The 21,426-nt window shown below is 41.4% G+C and overlaps 1 protein-coding gene across 2 annotated transcripts in view; it reads left to right on the plus strand.

Annotated features, from left to right (window-relative positions):
• TMEM135 (transmembrane protein 135) overlaps window positions 1-21,426 on the plus strand; it is a 433,205-nt gene that overhangs the window by 195,736 nt on the left and 216,043 nt on the right. The window lies entirely within an intron of this gene.

Consider the following 21,426-nt stretch of genomic DNA (forward strand, 5'->3'; position numbering starts at 1 on the left):
ATATATTCAAAATATTGAGAGTTGTGATATTTTGGGTCATTAGTCTAGACGAATCTGTGTGTACCTGATTTCATCATATTATGTGTTGATTTGAAATGTAAAATATTTGTCTAGTTGATACAGCATTTGCAGTACATTGGCAGTCCTATGACAGCATGTGTCTTCTTTCTGTGCTATTGAAATTGCCTTAATTTCTCTCCTTTGAAGTGAGGTGGAGTGTCTGTGCATCAGAACAAAGGTTTCTGCTTTCCCCTTGCCTGGGTCCTTAACCTTGAGGTCTGATCTTGCCATATGTTTTGCTTGATTGTAGGTTTATTTGTTCCGATCGTGGGCTCCTTTATGCTGTTTCTGTACTGCTCTTCACTGTTTCCCATAATTGGTCGCTATTCGTTTGCTTATGCTTCAAGATAGAGGTGGAAATTCCGGCTCGGGAGACATTTCCAGCTTTGGGCTACCTCTGGTCAAGCTTAGTAACAGAGAGATAGCTGTGCTAGTCTATATACTATCAAAACAAAAAAGCAGTCCAGTAGTACTTTAAAGGCCAACAACATAATTTCTTAGGTGATGAGCTTTTGTGGGACAGATCCACTTCTTCAGATCATAGCCGTATCAGAACAGACTCAATATTTAAGGCACAGGGAACCAAAAATCAGGGCTGACAAATCAGAAAAATATTATCAAAGTGAGCAAAGCAGAGAGCAGAGTTGCAAAAGGGGGAGGGGGACTCAAGAATTAGATAAAGCCAAGTATGTAAAAGAGCCCCTGTAATGACCCAGAAAATTCCCGTGCTGGTTCAAACCACGTGTTAATGTGTCAAATTTGAATGTAAAAGAGAATTCAGCAGCCTCTCTTTCCAAACTGTTGTGAAAATTCCTCTTCAGTAAAACACAGACTTTCAGGTCATTAACAGAATGGCCCACTCCAATAAAGTGCTAGCTGACAGGTTTGTTGAATCAGGAGTGTTTTTATGTCTGTTTTATGCCCATTAATTCTTTGTCTAAGAGAGTTTGAAGCCTGTCCAATATACAAAGCATGTGGGCATTGTATGATGTTAGTTGAGGAACATGAGAATGTGCCCGTGATTCTGTGAATAAGCTGGTTAGGTCCAGTGATGGTATCTCCAGAATAGATATGTGGACAAAGTTGGCAACGGTAAGAGTAAGGTTGTAGCTGTAGCAGCACATGCAAGGGGAAGAGCCAGCAGCTGCCTGAGTACTTATATAGCATTTCTGATGGTATTGTGCTCAAGGGCAGCTAGCCCCCATGCTACTACTGCTATGCTTGTATATTTGGCTCGCTAGCAGGATCAGAGGTCATGCAGGTCTGGGTCTTCAATCTGGAAATTACAGTTCATCCTGAAGGGCAGATGTAACTGGAAGAGATGAGAGATATGATGTGTAATCCCTCAGGATGCTATACGTGGAATATAGGCAACTCTTCCAGCTTCTCTCCCTCTTTGACGAGGGTGACTTGAGAGAGATGGTCTCTGTGCATTTCCTTGATAGAGCACAGTACACTAGCCCATTCATTCAAGCTGACGTACATATTGTGACGAATTCCTGACGGCATCCTAGGGATTCCTGTGCTTCCTGGCAGTTTCCTGGTGTGCCTCAGAGACTCATGGTGGCCCCTTAACTGCCCAGGTCTTTCCAGAGGCAAGGGAATCCACTTAGTGAGTCATTCTCATCATAGGCAAGTCCTGAGTGGGGATAAAACAGGCTGCCTTGCAGACTTTTGCTGTGCCAGTGAGGTGGCCTATTGGGGAGGCATGAGGTGGAATCCAGACCCACCCATTACCCTGGACTCCGGCCCAGGGTCCCTGAGAGAGCAGCAGCTAGCGGGGGCTCTTGCTCCTGCCCCAGTGCTCTGCTCTGCTTTGCTTCACTCCAGCCTTCTCTCCCCTTTCCACCTTCCAACTCCTTCCCCCTGGTGCTTGGGGGGAAGTTTTTTTTATAGGAAGTCCAGAGGCCTTAGCTGGTCACAGGTGATGATTAGCCCCTGTTGGGGCAGACTCCTGATCAGGCCCCAGCTGCCTGTCCTAAGTTGTCTTAATTGGGGAACAGAAAAGCATTAACCTACTTTCCAATATACCTGCCTTCTGCCAGGTGCTTGCAGCCTACACGCTGTGGTCAGCCACAAATTGTTGCTTGAAATACATAAATTGACTTCAACTCAGATGAGAAGAAAAAACTTTTTTTCAGTTTATTTACAGCTGTTGACTACCTCTTTGTGAAAAGCCACTTTCTCTGTTTCCACTATTGTTTTTGACTATCTTTCACAAAACTGGAAAGAAAAAGATGCTTGTAAACTGAAAAATGTGATTCTGCACCCTCAGCTATTGGCATTGGGAGTTGAGGTAGATATAGTACTTTAAACATAATTTTTGAAATTGCCTAGATTCCAAGTTGCCTGTGTCTCTTCCTTGGTAGAGTAAACCTCTGACATGACTGAGTCTCTCATGGAAATTAAATGCCATCCCTAATCTTGCAGGCAAATATATGTGAATTGCCAGTTTGCTTCCTCTTACATGTAAGATATTTCTTGCTTCTTTGTTATTTGATGGACCAGGGTTGAGCCAATAAAACCATCATCCAAGACCGGAGACAGAAAATATATAATATTGAGTATGAATATGCCCAATGTTTAAGGATGAGCATTAATCATGTGAGTAAAAATTCAGCTCCAGGTGGCCAGCTACATTTAAGCAAATCCCATGAGTAAACAAGGAAAACTGGAATTTGTATTGTCTAAGTTTATTGAAAGTCAATAGGTCTGTGTTTTTAAGGCAATTAGGCACTTCCTAATGAGTTCAGGGGGAGTTAAATGATGTTCTGGGCCTAATCCGCTGTTGAAAATTGGGATTTGGACTGCTAAATCCCTTGTGAGATTTAATTTTTTATTTTTGAAAATCACTGAGACTTGGGCACCAAGGTTCCCTCTAATCTTTACCATGTATGCATGGAGTAATATTTATGTGTCCCAAGGTATGTGTGAATGTGCACCACCAATAGAAACAAAAAAAACTCAGCAGTGGGTATTATGCTACTCAGCTGGGCGGCATTTGACTGTCTCCTGAGCACCTGCACAAGCACAGTTTACAGGGAACACTGTTAGACACCTTTGATAACTTTACCCAAAGTTTTACATATGTCATAACTGCTTCCAGAAGTAAGTCAAACAATGATTGTAGCCCAGTGCTTACTGAAGTTGAGAGATGCCTGTTCATTCAAGTCAAATAATATCAAACAATATAATTTAAATATTTTATTGGGTTTTGGGACATTAAGAGTGAAAAGAGGAGGACAGAATAGGCAAGATAAACTTAAATAGAAACCCCTAAAACTTCTGGGTAATATGCAGTGCTAGATTATTGACTGCCAAAATCATGAAAACAAATGAATGGACTGTGTCTGGAGAATACAGAGGCTAATAAATGTGTGGGTGTTTCCTGGATGTCGGCAGATCTATGTCACATCACATTTATAAGGTAAAAACTGTAAATGAGAAATTGAAATTTAACCTCATGCATATATGAGATGATACTTTTCAATGAGATACAAATGAAGGTTTATTGCAGGATTTCTGAAACTTCATTGTACCACTGTGGGGGCACTGAAACCTGAGCCTGCTCAAACCCTGCCATCGTGGGGCAGAGGGGGAGAAGCTGAAGCCCAAGGAGTTCATACCCACTTAGGGGGCCTGTACCCTGATCCCCACTACCTATGGCTGAAGCACTTGGCCTGGAGGCATTCGGCTTATGCTTTGGCTTCCGTCATGGGTCCCAGCAGGTCTAATGCCAGCTCTGGTGACCTCATTAAAATGGGGTTGTGATCCACTTTAAGGTCCTGACCCAGAGTCCGAGAACCACTGACTTACTGCAATCTTACAAAAAATCTACATTGACAACAATTCTTAAATAAATTTTTCATAGGGGCAGTGTTGACAAAAATAAGAATTGTAGCTGATGTCATTTATGAGATACTGGCAGTTATAAAAGTTGTATCCAGTGTCCCATATGCTCAGTTTTTATTTGTAAAACAATTCTGGGAATTTTTTGGTGTTTATTTTCCAAACATGAAAACCAGGATGAAACTGAGTTAGAAAGAATTTTAAAAATAAGGAAAAAATAAAACCAAAAATAAAAAACGTTTTCATAATATACACAATTTACTGCAGTATAATGGAAACTTAACGGGCAAAGGTATATTTATGTCTCTAAACTAGTAGTTTTTCCAGAAATCCTGGTTTTCGTACGCTTGCTTAGTTGTTTTCAAAGTCATGTTGACCCTTTTGCTGTCTTGGAGGTGGTCCAGCTTTGAAAATAGGAAGCCTGCATCTGTAGATCCAGAGGATATGCTCAAAGGTAGCTGTGTTAATTGGCTGACGTTGGGACACATATCTTGATTACTGTTCCAAAAATCACATCCCGTTTCACATTGTTGGGATTAGGCATGTTAATATAGTTAATAAATTCCCCTTTTAGATCTGAAATTTTATGTTTAGTGGCAAATTATGGAAATACTCTGGGATAACAGTTGTAGTGTGTTGCAAAATTCATCTTGAAGAAGGGGTGCAATAGCTGGATGGCATTCAAAAAAATCTTTAGCACCAAATACTTCAACATTCAGATTATGGGCCACAGTTGTCTCCCATTTCTCCCTGAGATTACACTGAAGCTTTGTTTTCCTTCTTTTGGATTTCCAAAAACAGCTGTTTTCTTGCCATATTTTCTCTTGCATCTATTTTGTTCAATTCAGCTGAGACTTTGGTTGTCAGGATCAGGTGAAATCTGCATTAGCAAATGTATTGGCTGTATTTGAAAAAATCCTTCATATTTTTATGTGTGTCACACTGACTATGCGTACGCTTGCAGTGTAGACAGGACTCTTTCGAAGCAGGTTTCTTTTGAAGATGGAGTTTATTTTCAGAAGAGCCCTGTTTACACTGCTTTTTTTAGTTCCGAAAAGACATTGTGCAAATGAAGTGCAAGATATGTAAATCAGTGTCTCATTTGCATTTTCAATTTTCCTCATTTGTATTCCTCTTTTGAAAGAGGAATGCAAGGGTAGACATTGCCGCAGTGGTTCCTAGTTTTCAACAGTGAACATTACCTTGGTGAAGAGACTCTGGCAGTCATTTTGATTATTTGCCAATCTCTTTCCATGTTTCTGCTTTAAAAAACAACAATCTCAGGGTGATGTAAGGGACACATTATCACAGTCCACATATTATTTACATGACAAGCAGTGGAGTATAAGGTTATCTACTGACATGGCACAACAGGGAGTTTATCAAGAGTTGGTTCTGCACTCATCTCACACTGTGAAAATCAAAGCCTTCAACTTGTTCACATGCTTTAAAATAGCACCAAATCCAATGATGTAAAATTTTGCATTTCTTTCTTTTCTTCCTTAGCAGGAGCTACTGACAGCTCAGTGTTAATCAGAAGAACAGGACAGGTAATACATATCAGCTCCAGTTACTGACTGATTTTAATCTTCCATGCAGACCTAGCCATCTGGGGCATAGAATCTGTGTTAGTTGTGGCCATATTTTCCCAAGTTATTTGATACACCTCAAACATATTAGTTGTTGCTCTGTCAACTCGATCTCTGTCAGCAGAAAGGATGAATGTCACATCAGCACAAAACAATGCAGGTTTACTTGCTTTGGGGAGAAAAAAAAGGCCAAGAATCAGCTGGTCCAAAGCTCATCAAAAAGCAGATAAAGTTTTGATCAATTAATTCCATCAGTTTAGATACTAAAGCATCATCATTTTCTTTGTCTGCATGAGGAAGGGTTTTTGCTGATGGACTGTATTGTCACACACAGTCATCAAGGAGCCCCTCTGCAAGTAACAATGGTTTGTCCAGTGAAACAAAGAGCACGAACAAATTCATTGACCCACTTGTGCCATGTTATCCTTGCCATTAAAGCCTTGTTGAAAGCTCCTGATATTGATAATTTACTCCAGAGTTGACTTTCTCCTTTCAGCAGCTTGTGTCAATTGCTAGCCAAGTGCTCCTTTATTCTGTCACCACAGGCACTGACCTCACTGCTGTGGTACTTGCAGCACAGCACATTCTCTTCACTCCCATCTTTACTTTTTCTTGAAAATTTCAAAGCACCGATCTTATTGTTGCTATTGAAGCCCAGGTTTGTGTTTCAGCCCCAGGTTTACCTTTTTTTTTAAATACCATAGCTGTCTTTTTTGTGGAGGATTGATTGCTTAAATTCAGCGCTGCACTAAACAAACACAAAAAAATAGGCAGGCAGCATCTCCTTGTGAGTCAATCAACGACTAATATTAATGCCAATGAATTTTTTTCTGACCTCCACTGTGTGTGTGTTTTGTGTTTTACTTTGCTCCAATCTCAAAGCCACAGAACTCAACAATTCCATAAAATGTTAGTGTTAACGAAAGGAAGTACCTGACAAAATTTTTGAGTGGATCGATAAATGGGTATAAATGTTTAAAAACTGAATTCTTTTACTAAAAACTGATAATTAATCAGTAAAAACTGAAAATGAAGACCACTGATTATACTGCATGCAATATTTATGGACTAAGCTAGTCACTAGAATAATTAGTACAAAGTGTTAGTGAATCCAGATACATATATATATACAATGGAACACTTCAGTACAGCACGAAGATGAGAGAATTTTAACTTTCCTAATTATAGCACTGGTTGATGTGACATTAAAGTACTTACATAGGAAACTCAGAGCATGTCTACACTAGGTTGACTTACAGACACTGCAGTAATTCCAGTGATGCATGTCCACGCTACCCTCCTTTGCTAGACGGTGTGTGTTGTCACGGGGAGCACTTCCACTGACTTAACAGAGGCAATGGAAGGAGCTAAGAGCCTGTTTTCTCAGCTTGGTTAGCAGCTTGCAGCTAGGAACATAGCTGTCCCATAGACTCACAGCAGCATGCCCCCTGCCCCACCCTTCAGTTGCCTGACTTTTCTCTCACTCTGTAGCCACTCCCAAGGAGGAGCCCAGCATCCTTGTCAATTCCACTCTCCTAATAGTGAAACAGACATACATCCAGCATTCTCAGCTGGAAGCAGGAACCAGCCAGCCCTCTCTTACCCTTGCTGACTGCTAGGAACTGGGTGCAGCTGCCAAGACTTTTTGCCCCACCTCCTAGTTGTGAAGAGTGTCCATTTTCACCTGTCTCCCAGCCGGGAGCAGCATTGACCTGCCCAGTTCTCCAGTGGAGCAGAGCGCAAAAGGGCTAGAGATAGCTTGGCTTTCTTGTCAGTTTCACAGCTCCTTCCTTGAAATTGACAAAATGTCCAACATCTGTGTTACTTAAACAGTGTTTACCCCAACATAAACCCTGTAGTGTAGACATTAGAATCATAGGGCTGGAAGAGACCTCAGGAGGTCATAGTGTCCAGTCCCCTGCCTAAAGCAGGATAAATCCTGTCTAAATCATCCCAGCCAGGGTTTTGTCAGGCTGGGACTTAAAAGCCTCTAGGGATGCAGATTCCACCAACTCCCTAGGTAGTGCAGTCCAGTGCTTCACCACTCTCCTGGTGAAATAGTTTTTCCTAATATTTAACCTACACCTCCCCCTTTGTAATTTGAGGTCATTGCTCCTTGTTCTGCCACCTGTCACTACTGAACACAGCCTCTCTTCGTTCTCTTTCGAGCCCCGCTTCAGGAAGATGGAGGCTGCTATCAAATCACCTCTCACTCCTCTCTTTTATGCAAAATAAATACGCCCAAATCCCTCAGCCTCTCCTCATAGGTCATGTTCTCCAGCCCCCTAATCATTTTTGTTGCTTTCCAATGGACCCTCTCCAAAACATCCACAACCTTTTTATACAGGGGTGAAGAGGGGGGGAGACCAGAACTGGACACAGAACTTCAGATGTGGCATCACCAGTGCTGAACAGGAGGGAATAATAACTTCTCTAGATCTGCTGGAAATGCTTGTCCTAATGCAAACTAATATATCTTTAGTTTTCTTGGTTACAAGGGCACATAGTTGACGCACATCCAGCCTCTCATCTACTGTAATCCCCAGGTCCTTTTCTGCTGCACTGCTACTTAGCCAGTTGGTCCCCTGCCTCTAACAGTGCTTGGGATTCTTCCATCTCAGGTGCAGGACTCTGCACTTGTCCTTGTTAAACCTCATCCGATTTCTTTTGGCACAATCCTTCAATTTGTCTAGGTCACTGTGGACTCTATCCCTACCCTCCAATGTATCTACCTGACCCTCTACCTTAGTGTCATCTGCAAATTTGCTGAGGGTGCAATCTATCCCCTCATCCAGGTCATTAATAAGAATGTTGACAATATTGGCCCTAGAACAGATCCTTGGGGAACACCACTTGAAACTGACTGCCCACCAGACATCAAGCCATTGATCACTACCTGTTGGGCATGATCATTTAGCCAGCTTTCTATCCACCTTCACAATCCAGTTATCCAATCCATATTTCAACTTATGGGCAAGAATAGTGTGGGAGAATGTATCAAAGCTTTGTTAAAGTCAAGGTATGTTCCATCAATTGATTTCCCCATGTCCACGGAGCCAGGTGCCTCATCGTAAAAACTAGTCAGATTGGTCAGGTGTGACTTGTCCTTGGTGAATCCATGTTAACTATTCATGACCATTTTTCCCTCTTCCAAGTGCTTTAAAATGGATTTTATGAGGATCCCCCCCATGACTTTTCTCAGGAGTGAGGTCTCTAGTTCCCTGAACATTACACTGGTGGGTCACAAACTCACAACCTTTGAATTAGTCCATCTGTCTGGAAGTCCTGTGTGCTCTCCATTGCGGCACAATGCCAGTTAATTGATTTAATTAGATCGATGATCACTGCCTTACATTGGCCTAATAGTGTAGTGTAGGCCACCCTTATGATTCCGTAGGAAGGATGCTTGGGAAGTAGGAAAGGAGAGTGTAAGATTTTTTTTCCCTTGAATATATTCTTACATTAAAAGCTGAACACTATTAAGTTTGATGAATCAAACAAGATGTTTAGGTAACAAAACATCAAAGCCAGATGTTTGGCTAACCTAGTGAGGAGGGTTTTAAATTAGGTTTGAAAGTGGCATGTGAGGGGAACAGGAGAGCAAAGGTCGCAAGTAAGTGAAAATTTGGGACCTGGGAGACAGGTCAGAAATTGTGGGGAAGGGGGGAGCATGTGCTGCAATAGCAGGAATACAGGAGAAACAGGGCAGAACTGGGATGGGGTCAAAATCAAATCAGTATCATAGCTGGCTGTATCCAAATACAAGAAGTATGGGGAATAAGCAGAAAGAACTTGAAATGCTAGTAAATAAACACAACTATGCCATAGTTGGTATCACAGAGACTTGGTGGAATAATAGACAAAATTGCAATACTGGTATAGAAGGGTACAACTTGCTCAGGAGGGATAGTTAGGGGAAGAAGAGAAGAGGGATGGCCTTATATATTTCAAATGTGTACATGTGGGCTGAGTTTGAGATGGGTATAGAAGACAAACTTGTTGAGAGTTGCTGGAAAAGGATGAAAGGGGGAGGAAGGATGACATCATGGTAGTTGGTCTGTTATAGACCACCTCACCAGGAAGATGATGTGGGGGGAAGGCTTTTTAAAAAAAAAAACAACTAACACAATTATGCAAAGCAAAGGATTTGGTGGTGATTATATACTTCAGCAATCCAGACATCTGTTTGGAAACTAACACAGCAGGGCACAGATTATCCTACAAGTTCTTGGAATGTATTGGAGTCAATTATTTATTTCAGAAGGTGAAGAAAGACTACAGAGGTTGTGGAATCTCCATCACTGGAGATTTTTAAGAGCAGATTAGGTGAACATCAGTCTGAGATGATCTAGACCAGGGTGGGCAAGATTCAGATCTGGCCGGACAAGCCTTTTGATCCGATCTGGCCTTGTGCATGGAGTGACTCTATTCAAAGTGGCTTGCTGCTTCTTTGTGTCTCTCTGTCCTGTAGAGGAGGGAGGAGGGGGTTCACAGGCTTCCCCAAGCATCCATTGGTGAGTTTCTGACCAGTAAGAGCTGAGAGATTTTGCCGGGGGTGGGGGCAGCATGCATAGACTGCCCTGCAGCACAGAGAGCCACATGGAGTAGTCTAGGTCTGATAGCAAGCCTGGTAGCTTGCGTGAAAGTGCTGCTGTCCAGGAGCTGCTTAGGTAAGCACCTCCCAGCCAGACACTGCCTTTGGCATGGCTCCTCCCTGCCCCCGCACCTGAATTCCTTCCAGGACCCTGCACTGCCTCCTACATCCTTCCCACAGGCCAGAATACTCTCTTGCACCCATATCCCTTCCCGGACCCTGCACTGCAATCCTCTGCCCCAGGTCACAACCCTATCCTTCACTCAAACTCCCTCAGAGACCCCCACTCTCTCCTGTACTCTACTCCCCTACCCCAAGCTCCCTTCTTCACCCAACCTGCATCCCATAGAAAAGTAGGGCTCTTGACCACTTACCAAAATCTTGGAGTGGACTCCCCATCAAAAATTATTGCCCACACCTGATCTAGATGGTGCTGGTACTACCATTAGTGCAGGGGACTGCACTCCATGACCTTTCAAGGTCCCTTCCAGTTCTAGTATTCTATTATTCTGTGATACAAGTTACCTTTGTACAATTGTATCTGGCTGGGCCTGGAAATCTGAAGTGACATCAGTAAAATAAAATGCATTTCCAAAAGAAAAAAAAAAAACCTATTTGGACTCCTATAAAAACATCTTGGATGCTTAAATGGTGCTCTAATAGAAAGCGCACTGGGTAAGCCAAAATAGAAGAAATTAAAGTTTGAACTCAAGATTTAATTGGCTGTGTTCAGTATGAGAAGTGCTAAATTGGCAATAAAAATTGAAAAAAGCCAATTTTATTCTTGGCAAGACTTGAGAGGGAAACTCTTCAAATAGGGAGAAATTTTACATACATTTTCGTGGCACTACGTGATGCTGAGGTGGAAGCAGAACTGTTTTGAGCAAGAGGGAAAACTAAGGTTCATCTTGAATTTTATTACAAACCTCATGTTGTATTGCAGAGAACAAATTGGAAAAAAAATTGATCAACAAAGAAGAAATTATTAGCTGGTCCAAGTCTGGCCTGTTTCTAAGAACAGATGGATTTGGAATTTATAATGTGTAATGTTTGGAGAAAACTTTCTCTCTCACTTCCTGCTTGCAGCTTTTCTGTGCATCCAGGAATTCATCTTCTCAGCTACCTTATGTGTATGGATGCAGACCTTTCAAGTATTTCCTTTATTTCCCTGAAAGAAATAAGAAATTGGTGTTTCTGTTTCATCTTGTTGTTTATATATGGATCACAAAGTTACTGCTGAGATTTTGGCATGCAAGTTGGAAATTATACTGCTAAGCATCATTCAACCAAATAAAATAAACAGTGCTAAATACTGTTTTATTGCTTGACAGCATATGAAGACTTACAAAGATTTTTTTCAATAGTAATGTTGGCCCTGTGATTTAATGAAAAACAAAGGCATCAGAGAGCTCTAACAAAATAGTCAGTGTGTTTTTCTTGTCACAGAATTTTCTGTTATTGCCTGTTTCACAGAATGGGCTAAGCAGAGATGCACAGAAATTAGCCATTTTCCATAGATACATAGACTTTACAGATAAATGGGACTATCGTGATCATCTGATCTGACCTTCTGCATGTATCGGGCCTTATAATCTCATTCATCCACTCCTGTAATGAATTTGACCTCTGACTGAGTTTTAGAAGTCTTCAGAGAGATGTCATGTTACAGGTAATCTACCATTTACTCTAGTTTGAAGCAACAAGTGACCTGTGCACTGTTCTGCAAAGAAAGACAATGACCCCTCCCCCACCTCACTTCTCCAGGTCTTTGCCAGTCTAACGGGGTAAAAAAATCCTTCCTGACTCCAAATATAGTGATTAGTCCCTGAGCAAATGGACCAGACCTACCAGCCAGACACCTTGGAAAGAATTCACTGTAGTAACTTGGAGCCCATCCCACTTACTGTCCATTCCCCAGTTACTGGAGATCTTTGCTTCTAGCAATTGCAGATGGGCCACACGCCTTTGTAGGCAGCTTCTTCATACCATTATCTCCATAAACTTATCATGCTCATTCTTGAAACTGGTTAAGTTTGCTTCCCCCACTGCTCTTATAGATTAACAGACTTTTTTGGAGCGTAAGCTTTTATGGGCAAAGACCCACTTCATCAGATGCATGTAGTTGAGATTCCAGAGGCAAGACAGTGTCACAGTTTGGTTAAAAGGGCTAATGTAATTTTGGGTGCATAAATGTGGAAATGTAGAGTAGAAGTAGAGAGGTTTGAGTGAAGGATGCGGTTGTGACCTGGGACAGAGGGTGGCAGTGCAGAGGGTGGCAGCGCAGGGTCCAGGAAGGGATATGGATGCAGGAGAGGATTCTGGCCTGTGAGAGGAATGTAGGAGGCGGTGCCCCTATCTCCCCTGGGGACAGGAACTGAGACCCTCTGCCTTCCCCTCGCCTAACATGTAAAGTGTGAGGAAATGAAATTTGTAAAAAGTTTAACATTCTGCAGTAAACATGTATTGCATTATAAATCATTGTGTGTTCACTGATCTGAAAATGGGTTACAAATAGGATTTGATACTATTTCTTAAGGACTGTCTCATATTCACATGCATCATGGCTCTTAAAGTATTAATTTTGTAACTGAATGTGAAAAAAAATGGGTCTTCTTTCTATTTTGGTGGCAGACCCCCTGTCCTAGAACTATCTGGTTCTAGGTTCTCAGTGATATTTGGAGAGGTCAAGATGAGCACTTAAATGATAACCTTTCAATATCATATCAAGATGGACTTGTCTCACAACCTTGCATTATTGAAAGTCAAATAGCAAAAGAATCCCTGCTGCCTTATAAAAGATCGTGAGGCTATTATGAAAGATTTAATAGACTGGTCATCTATCCAAATCAGGATGATTAAGCTGAGTTTATTTCAAGTGCCAGTGTTGAAGAAAAATTGCTCTGAGGTAGTTGGTTGCAGTACTGAAAAATAACCATGTCTTCTGTGAACATTCTGGTGGAAGGCAGGGAAAGTCCCCCAGGTATTATCAATGGAATGACTTTTGTATGAATATGTGGCCCTTGTCCAAGAGATAGGCAACACTTAATGCATTTTAAGAATGGTCTGGGTGACAGGATGCAGAAAACATAAGGATTTGTTGAGTCCTGACTTACATGTTCTAGTAACACTGCTTGACTGTTAATTGGGCTAATTTTGTTAAACTCAGATTCTCTAAGATGTAGAAATATCCTTCACATCTATATGAATATACCTATAGGGTTTTTATGGAGCTTTGTAAGTCTTCTGTTACATAGAATTTATACAGGCTATGTTTTAACTACTTCAAATTGTGTTGTCTGGAAAGCACGTGTATTGTTTACCACATGGCAAAGGTCAATCCTTTTGTATGAACTCCTTCTCAAGGCCGAAGTGATTTGAGTTATATTATTATCAGAAATAATGTTATATGTCAGCAATGCTATTGTGGTAACCCCACAGAGAATGCTTTGCCATATTGTATGCTGACTGTGCATTGGTTCTTATCATGATTATAATTCAATTTAGTTTCTTTTCACTGTTAATTTTAGTATTTTATGAGACCACAGTGAGGTAATAGACTTTTTAGTTGCTAGTTTGGACGATCTAATAGAGCTGTCTATAAGATGGCTATCTGTTGTTACTTGAAAGGCATTTTTTTCTCCTTTTAATGTTATAGTAATACTTACCACTTAAAATAATGTATTTAATCTTCGAAGTGCTTAATAAATGGCAAACGGTTACTCATTAGGACGTTGCTAAAAGATTCATAGCAAAGTATTATCTCCATTTTACAGACTGAGAAAGTGAGGTCTAAAGGTTAAAGGACTTCCTAAGACTACAGTGTGTCTTGTTCAAATCCAAGATCAGCCTGAAAGAGTGGGCAGTTCTTAACTCAGTACCTAGATGGCTGCATCATACCTTGATCTGAGTAAATGAATGAGTTTGTCTTCTGTGTCGTAGGTTATTGTTTGTTTGTTTATATTTTTTGGTAAATTTGCAGATAAGAAAAAATTAAATAAATGACTATTACAAAAATACAGAGAAGCTTAACTATAGTAAGCTTCCAACTAGATTAAAAAACCAAAAACAAAAAAAACAAAAGTTCCTTTCAAAGAGTGAAAGAAAGTGAAACAAATCCTTGGAACTGCTGCCAACTTGAATTATGTAGAAGCACATGTCTGTTAATGGAACATATATAGTTTGTTATGCAAGCATATTTATTTTGTAGCCATGGAATTTAAATGACAAATACTTTCCCATGGTGCACACAAGAAGAACTTTTCAGTTTAAATTAAAAATAAATTATAGTGAATTACAGAAGATAAGACATTGAACCATTGGCATCTATTTAAAAAATTGGTTTTGAATGTCTGTTGAAGATTTGAAGAGTCCATTAAAATTTTCTTTGATTCGGTCCTTAGTAGCTGATTTCTTTCTACTCGATGGGGTTTGATTTTAGCCATTTTTCATTCATAAGTCTTTTTATAAATCCATACATAAGGCATTTTGGGGGGAGTTTTCAAATGTACATAAGGAATTTATGTTCTCCTTCAAGTGGTTCCTGTGGGTGCTCCACTCAGGTCTCGGTGTGTTCCTCCCCACCCCCCATGCCGTGCATGTACACTCATTGTCTAATGTTACCGCTGCTCCATGGAGTGCGTGCACTGCTCAGCCCCAGTCCATTCCTTTTCAAATGTCCCTGGCAGAAGATAGACTTCAGAGCAGCTCTTCTTTCTGACTGAACAAAACAGAAATTCACCATTAGTGTTGACCTTTTAGTCTCATAATTTTAATAGTTTTGCTTTTTCAACGCTACTACGTTAAAAAAAAAAAAGGCAGCTTTTTATCTTTTAAACATACTAGGCTCCCCTTGGTGTCAAAAGATGTGACTTATGTAGAAACTCAGAGCCTACTGCTGATGGGCTATGCCTCTTGTGTAAAATGCCTAGGGAGAGTCTCATGCAACTAACAAGTGCCCCTATTGCCTGAACATGTTGGTAAGGGCTGGAAAATGTGGCTTAAGGCTATACTCTGGGAAAAGTCTCTTCAACCATCAAGGGAAAAAACAGAGGAGATGCTGGCACTGCAAAAGCGCTCTGACAGGGCAGCTTTATCACCCTGCAAAGGCTCTCAAGCCGTGAAGGCTTCACTGTCCATGTTCTTTATCAGTGATGCCCAGAGCATCTTGTTTCCTGGTGCCATCAGTCTCTGGCACTGTGGAGAAACACAGGTCAGCTTTAGCCAGGAGAACTGAGACAGAAGCAAACTAGCCTTGCGAGTTGATGTTACTGAGGTATCAGCTTTGGAGAAGCTACACGTACCTCCACCAGAAGTTCTGCCATCTCTCCTCCTGTGCTAGAGCAACTGGCAACACAGCAGTAAAAAGCGCTTCGCAAAATGTGGCACCTACAAAAAGCTCCTCAGCCTGACATAGGAGCAGTAGTTTGTTTGCAATGCTCCACAGTACAGGGGCATGCCAATTTGCCACAAAGTGCCCCCCACTCGCCTACCCCGCTGTCCCCAAGATCTGATTATGGTAGCATGCATAGGAGCAGGTGTTCATCAGGCCACTCATCTCCTTTTCCATCACAGGTTTCTTGGTACTCATGTAGGGATGATTTCCTTCCTTTACCCAGCTGTGGATTTATCCTCCACATCAATTTCCACCTTAATGGTGCCCCTGGAATGCATGCAAGGGCCGCAGTCCACATTCCTCCCATGCCTACCATTCAAGATGCACAACCTCTAAACCTCAACGACAGCACACCTTCAAGAGCTCACCCAGTCTCTGCACTCTCCTTGCCTGCTCACCTGCCTTCAGTAGTCTCCCAAGCGGGTTCCAATGAGCATGGTGACTTGCCTTGCTCAGATTCAGAGAGCTCCTTACATGGGCATAGATCCAGGCAGGACAAAGCAGTGTTCCAGATCTTGTCCTTTCCACCGGCAGATGATCTGAAACACTTTCAGAAATTATTTAAATGGTAGCCCAATCACAAGATATCGTGTTACAGGATGTTCAAGGCAAACAATATACGTTACACACCATATTATAACCCACAGCATCCTTTAAACAATTTTACCCATCAATGAGGCTTTCCTCAAACCTTCGGATGTTCTTTGCAAAGTCCAGCTTCTGTTCTACCCACAAACCATAGAGCAGACAGAAAATATTTTGTCCCTGCAAATGACATGGACTTTCTTTCTTTCACTGTCGACAACCAGATTGACTGGTTGTGGACTCTATGAATCGTAAGGGCAAGAATCTACAGTTTAAATCTATGCCCACTGAGACAGAGCACAAACGGCTGGACACCTTTTGCCGTAGAGTGTACTCTTCTGCTATGCTCCAGTTCCACATATTGACCTATACAGTCCTTCTAGTCAATTATGATCTTGCAAATTATGCCAAATTACAGGACCCGATAAAGGACCTTCCTGACAACAAATGACTTCTCCCTCACTGCATTATTAAGGAGGGTATGCCAATAGCCAAGACAGCTCTCCAGGCCGCTATGGATGTTGCAGACACTGGAGCTGGAGCTACAGCCACAACCATCCTAGTGTGTAGAGTCGCGTGGCTACAGTCATCAGGGATCCCAATAAAACTACAAGCAAAGAATGGAGGATCTCCCTTTCCACAGAAAGCAGCTTTTTGCTGATAATACAGACGAGATCTTACACTAGATGAAGGATTCTCGAACGACACTTCATAATTTGGGGGTGTGTACCCCCCGAAACAAGAAATGTAAATATAATTCCTACCATAAACCTAGGGAGGATAACTACAGCCATTACGGGCATCAACAGAGGCCATATGATACCAGTCCTAAGCAACATTCCAACAGGAGTAGGACACAGCAAAACCACTCCTCCGCGACTCACTGTACCTCTTACAAACAACAAATTTGAGGTTTTGGTCGGGGGTCTGAGTGACTATCCCACAGTTCCAGTGGATCCCAAGGTTATCGTCTGTCACTGCCTGAGACCTCTTTACTGACAATGGACTCAAATTACCAAAGACAAATGGGTCCTAGAAATCATCAGATTGAGTTATACTATCTTCTTTTCTTCCATGTCTCCTACCCACCCACCCCTGACTTGTGCCATTTCCGAGATCCATCTCACAAGCCCCTATTACAAGCAGAGGTGCAAAAATTGCTCACCTTAGGGGTAATTGAACAAGTTCATTTGCAATACAAAGTTCGGAATGATGACATTGACAGCCATCATACCAGCACTGGATGAAGGGGATTGGTTCTTGGCCACATAGTTTCAAGCCATACATTTGCAGAGTAGTCCCTTTTACCAAAAGGACCAATACCTGCCACAGCTCTAGCTGATACAGTCCTTCCTTCATCCACATAACACTCCAATACCCACCTCCTCCAAATGGATACAGCTGTGGAGTCACCTGAGTGGAGCACCTGCAGGGACTGCTCAAAGGAGAAGTTACTGACCAGGTGCAGTAATGATGATTCTCTGAAATGTGTCCCTGCGGGTGCTCCACTACCCTCCCATCCTCCACTTTGCTTGACCTTTTCAGGGGCTTCAGGTGGAAAGGAACCTATGGGGGCTGCCCTGTGTGCACACACCACAGAGTGGCAGGAGTGGAAGATGCTGAGTGTGCATGCATTGCATGGCAGCGGTGGGGCTGGGGGTGTCATTGCACTAAAAACATACTGATCTGCAGCACCAGGACTTGCCAGGACCTGAGTGGAGCACATGTGGGGACACATCTTGGAAAACCATTGTTAATTACTGCACCAAGTGAGTGACGACTTCTTCCCTTGGAAAGGCAACTGGAACTGGGTTCTTAATTGCCTTAATTCTTTTGGAAATTTTACCCTTTTTATCTGAAGACTGGTTCCTTTATAGTACATAAAACCTAACAAATTAAACATCTTTGAGTTCAGGAAATAAAACTGTTTTAGGGTATGTTTACAGAGCAAAGTTATTTTGAGATAATAGCCATTATTTCAAAATAACTTTGCTAATATCTACACAACAAAACTGCTATTTCAAAATAATTTTGAAATAGCGGTTGGCTTATTTCAAAGTGGGTAAATAGTTCCATAAGGAATTATTTGCGTATTTTGAAAAAGGGTCTGTGTAGACAGGGAATAGAGACTATTTTGAAATAAGCTGTACTGCATACAATGGCTCTGTTTCAAAATAGGCTCTATTTTATGTACATGCTGTATTTCAAAATAGCTAAGCGGTAGGGTTAGCTAAGCACTATTTTGAAATACATTTCAAGTGTAGCAGTGTTACTTCAAAATAAACTATGCTGGAATATCTATTCCAGAATAGTTTATTCCATAATAACACTGCCGTGTAGACATACCCTTACAGTGTAAATAAGTATTTTACCAAATTGGTTGAACTTGGTCCAGTAAAAGATATTATCTCACCCACCTTGTCAGTATTTCAACAAGAGAATTTCAGGAGTTTTTGTTTTCAGATAAAGCAAATTAAATATAAATAATTAATTTTGTTTACTTATGTCGACAAATATGCAAAAAATGTTATACCTTTAGTGTATTTATATTTCTAAAGTAATAATTAAACATAAAAATGTCAGGAAAATAGTTTTTATTCTTATTACTAAATTGGTTATGCTCACTCTGTGGTAGGTGCTTTCCTGTTCATGTACTGCTTCAAGAACTGTAAAGGCAAACTTTGCAATAACAATAGACCTATGCAGCTACATTGGTACAGTGATGATATAAAGTTAAGCACATCATGCTGAAGGGTTTGCAGAATTAGGGCTGGCTTTTCTTGACAAAGAACTGAACCAACATTTTTCACAGATTTATTCTTATAAATACATTTGCCAGGTCTGGTGCCCGATTGCACTGAGTGCTGTATAAACATAGTAACAGATGATTCTCACTCCAAAGAGCTTATAGTCTAAATAGACAAGACTGATACAGGCTGGGAGAAAAGGAGTATGTCATCCCCATTGAGACACAAAGGGTGTGTCTACACTAGAAACTAACTTTGAAGTTAACTTCGAAGTTAGGCACTACTTCGAAGTAATCCTCAGAGAGTCTAAACACATTTTCCTTTACTTTGAAGTTAACTTAGAAGTAGGGAGCCCCACTTTGAAGTCCTTATTCCATTCCTGGAAACGGAGTGGTGCCCTGCTTTGAAGTTTACCTTCAAAGTAGGGTGTGTGTAGATGCTGAACTTCAAAGTTGTACTTCGAAGTAAGCAACTTCAAAGTTATTTTTGTAGTGTAGACACAGCTGATGTGATTAAATAATATGACCAAAGTTGTACAAGAAGTCTGTTGTAGAACTGGGAAGTGAACTGGTATCCTCTGAAGGCTAGTCCAGTGATATTTTTTTGTTTAAAAAGTGGAAATGAGGAATAAACATTGGGATGCAATCTATACCAGTGGGACCATATCGCTCTGCCCTGCAGCCTTGGGTTACCATGCCTTGCTGAAGTAGCTCCCATAAGGGCCGCTATTTTCAGAATGGCATCCACAGGCTGGAGGTCCATGTGTAACTGCAATCTCCCAGCCACAGTTAAGCTCTAGCTTGTATTCCCTCTTGCTCACTACTGATATTTAACTATGCCCTTTTTAGAGATAAGTTTTCTTCTACTGCCTACCTAGGATATACTTATTCAGACTAGCATATCTTTCTGTCAAACAACAGGAATGTAACATGAGAACACATCACTGAAGTGTTGGTGAACTTATCTATACCTGCTCCATATTTGCTATTTCACCCATAGGAAGCCATCTTCAGCACAGCTCCCATTTCCTTTGTAATACTGACTCTGCTTTTAATTTGAACACAAAAATAAATGTGCCTTAATTTTGTACTAAAACAAAACAAACAATGCTATGATAGGCACAGAACACCTGGGTTTTATTTTTCAAAAGAATGGAAGGGTTCGTATGATCACTTCTATTTGTTTTCATCCTAATTGGGAGAGCAGGAGAGCCAAGAAAAATTATTTGCAGATGGATAGGTTTTATATATTTGTGCAGCCCCGATTGTTCGATGGAGTGTCCTTTACTTAAAAATGAAAAGCATATTTGCTATAGATTCCATGTGTTCAAAGATACTAGATTACACTTGATAGAAGGGTGTCATGGATGATGGATATTCCAATAACTCAATCAACAGTAAAGAGCCAAAAAAGTATATTTGTGTCAGTTGTGATACAAAAGCAACAAGTAAATGTTGTTCAGTTATAAATAACTAAAATGTTATTTTCCAGACCAATTGTGTGTGTCGCTAAGCTGGTTTCTAGTCCTTGGCTCCAAGCCCATAATTAATATTCTGCAGGTGCACAGTTGTACCTATAACAATATCTGATACTGAAGGTTTATTGAACTGTAATTCCCAGAAACAACTCAGCACCTTCTTGAAGATTGGCAAAACATTTGCCAACTTCCATCCCTCAACTATTGTCTCTGTTTGTAATAACAAGTTGTATATTTTTCCTAGTAACTCAGCTACTGTATTTGTAAGCTCCTCCTGAGCTCTAGAGTGTATACTACTGCATCTTGGTGACTTGACGGTCTTTAGTTTATTATTTTTTCCAGCACTTCTGTAGTCACCTCAACTTTTGACAGTACAGTAAGCCCTTGATTTAATGGACCCTGATGTAACGGACTTTGGAAATAATGGATGCTGCCTGCCAGCTCCCTGATCCCCCTAAATAAATGCTAAAGACTCACCAGAGCTGCTGGAGGGGCCACCACAGTGGCTGGTGCCACTGAGGCCAGAGGAGCCAGGGAAAGGGGCTGCGATGTGGCGCAGGAGCTTTCCTTTCCCATCCCCCATTTGTGTGGAGTATGTCAGTGCCCAACCACCACTGCCTGCAATGGCGCTGAGCAGCAGTCATGGTGTCAGAGGTTGCTGCCCACTGGCAGGCTGTGAGGAGCAATGCTCTACCTTCATGCAGGCAGCTTGGAGGGAGGTGGAGGAGCCGCAGCGCTGGGAGCTGCAGGAGGCGGAAGGAGCCAGGCTGGCATTCAGCTCCTCTCCTGATAATTGGGAGAGGGAGATGGAGATGTGAGGGAAGAATGGGGCAGGAGGAAGAAGGGGCGGGCAGAGGACAGGAGTGAGTGATGGGCAGGGAAGGTCAGTGCATCATCATACAGTATAACCATTCAGATATAATGGACTTTTGGCATTAATGGACACCCCTTACCCTCATTTGTCTGTTAAATCAAGTGTTTACTGTACTTCATCCTTATTACCTTTTAAATGAGACAATCTGGTACAGGTATTTTTCCAACACCCCCTCTGTAACGAACTCTACTGAAAAAGATAGGCTTCTGTGCAATAGTTCTACTTTCTTGAATTAGTCATTTAACTCCAGTATGCCAGT

Source organism: Carettochelys insculpta, chromosome 1, assembly GCF_033958435.1.
Source record: "Carettochelys insculpta isolate YL-2023 chromosome 1, ASM3395843v1, whole genome shotgun sequence".
Taxonomy (NCBI): domain Eukaryota; kingdom Metazoa; phylum Chordata; order Testudines; family Carettochelyidae; genus Carettochelys; species Carettochelys insculpta.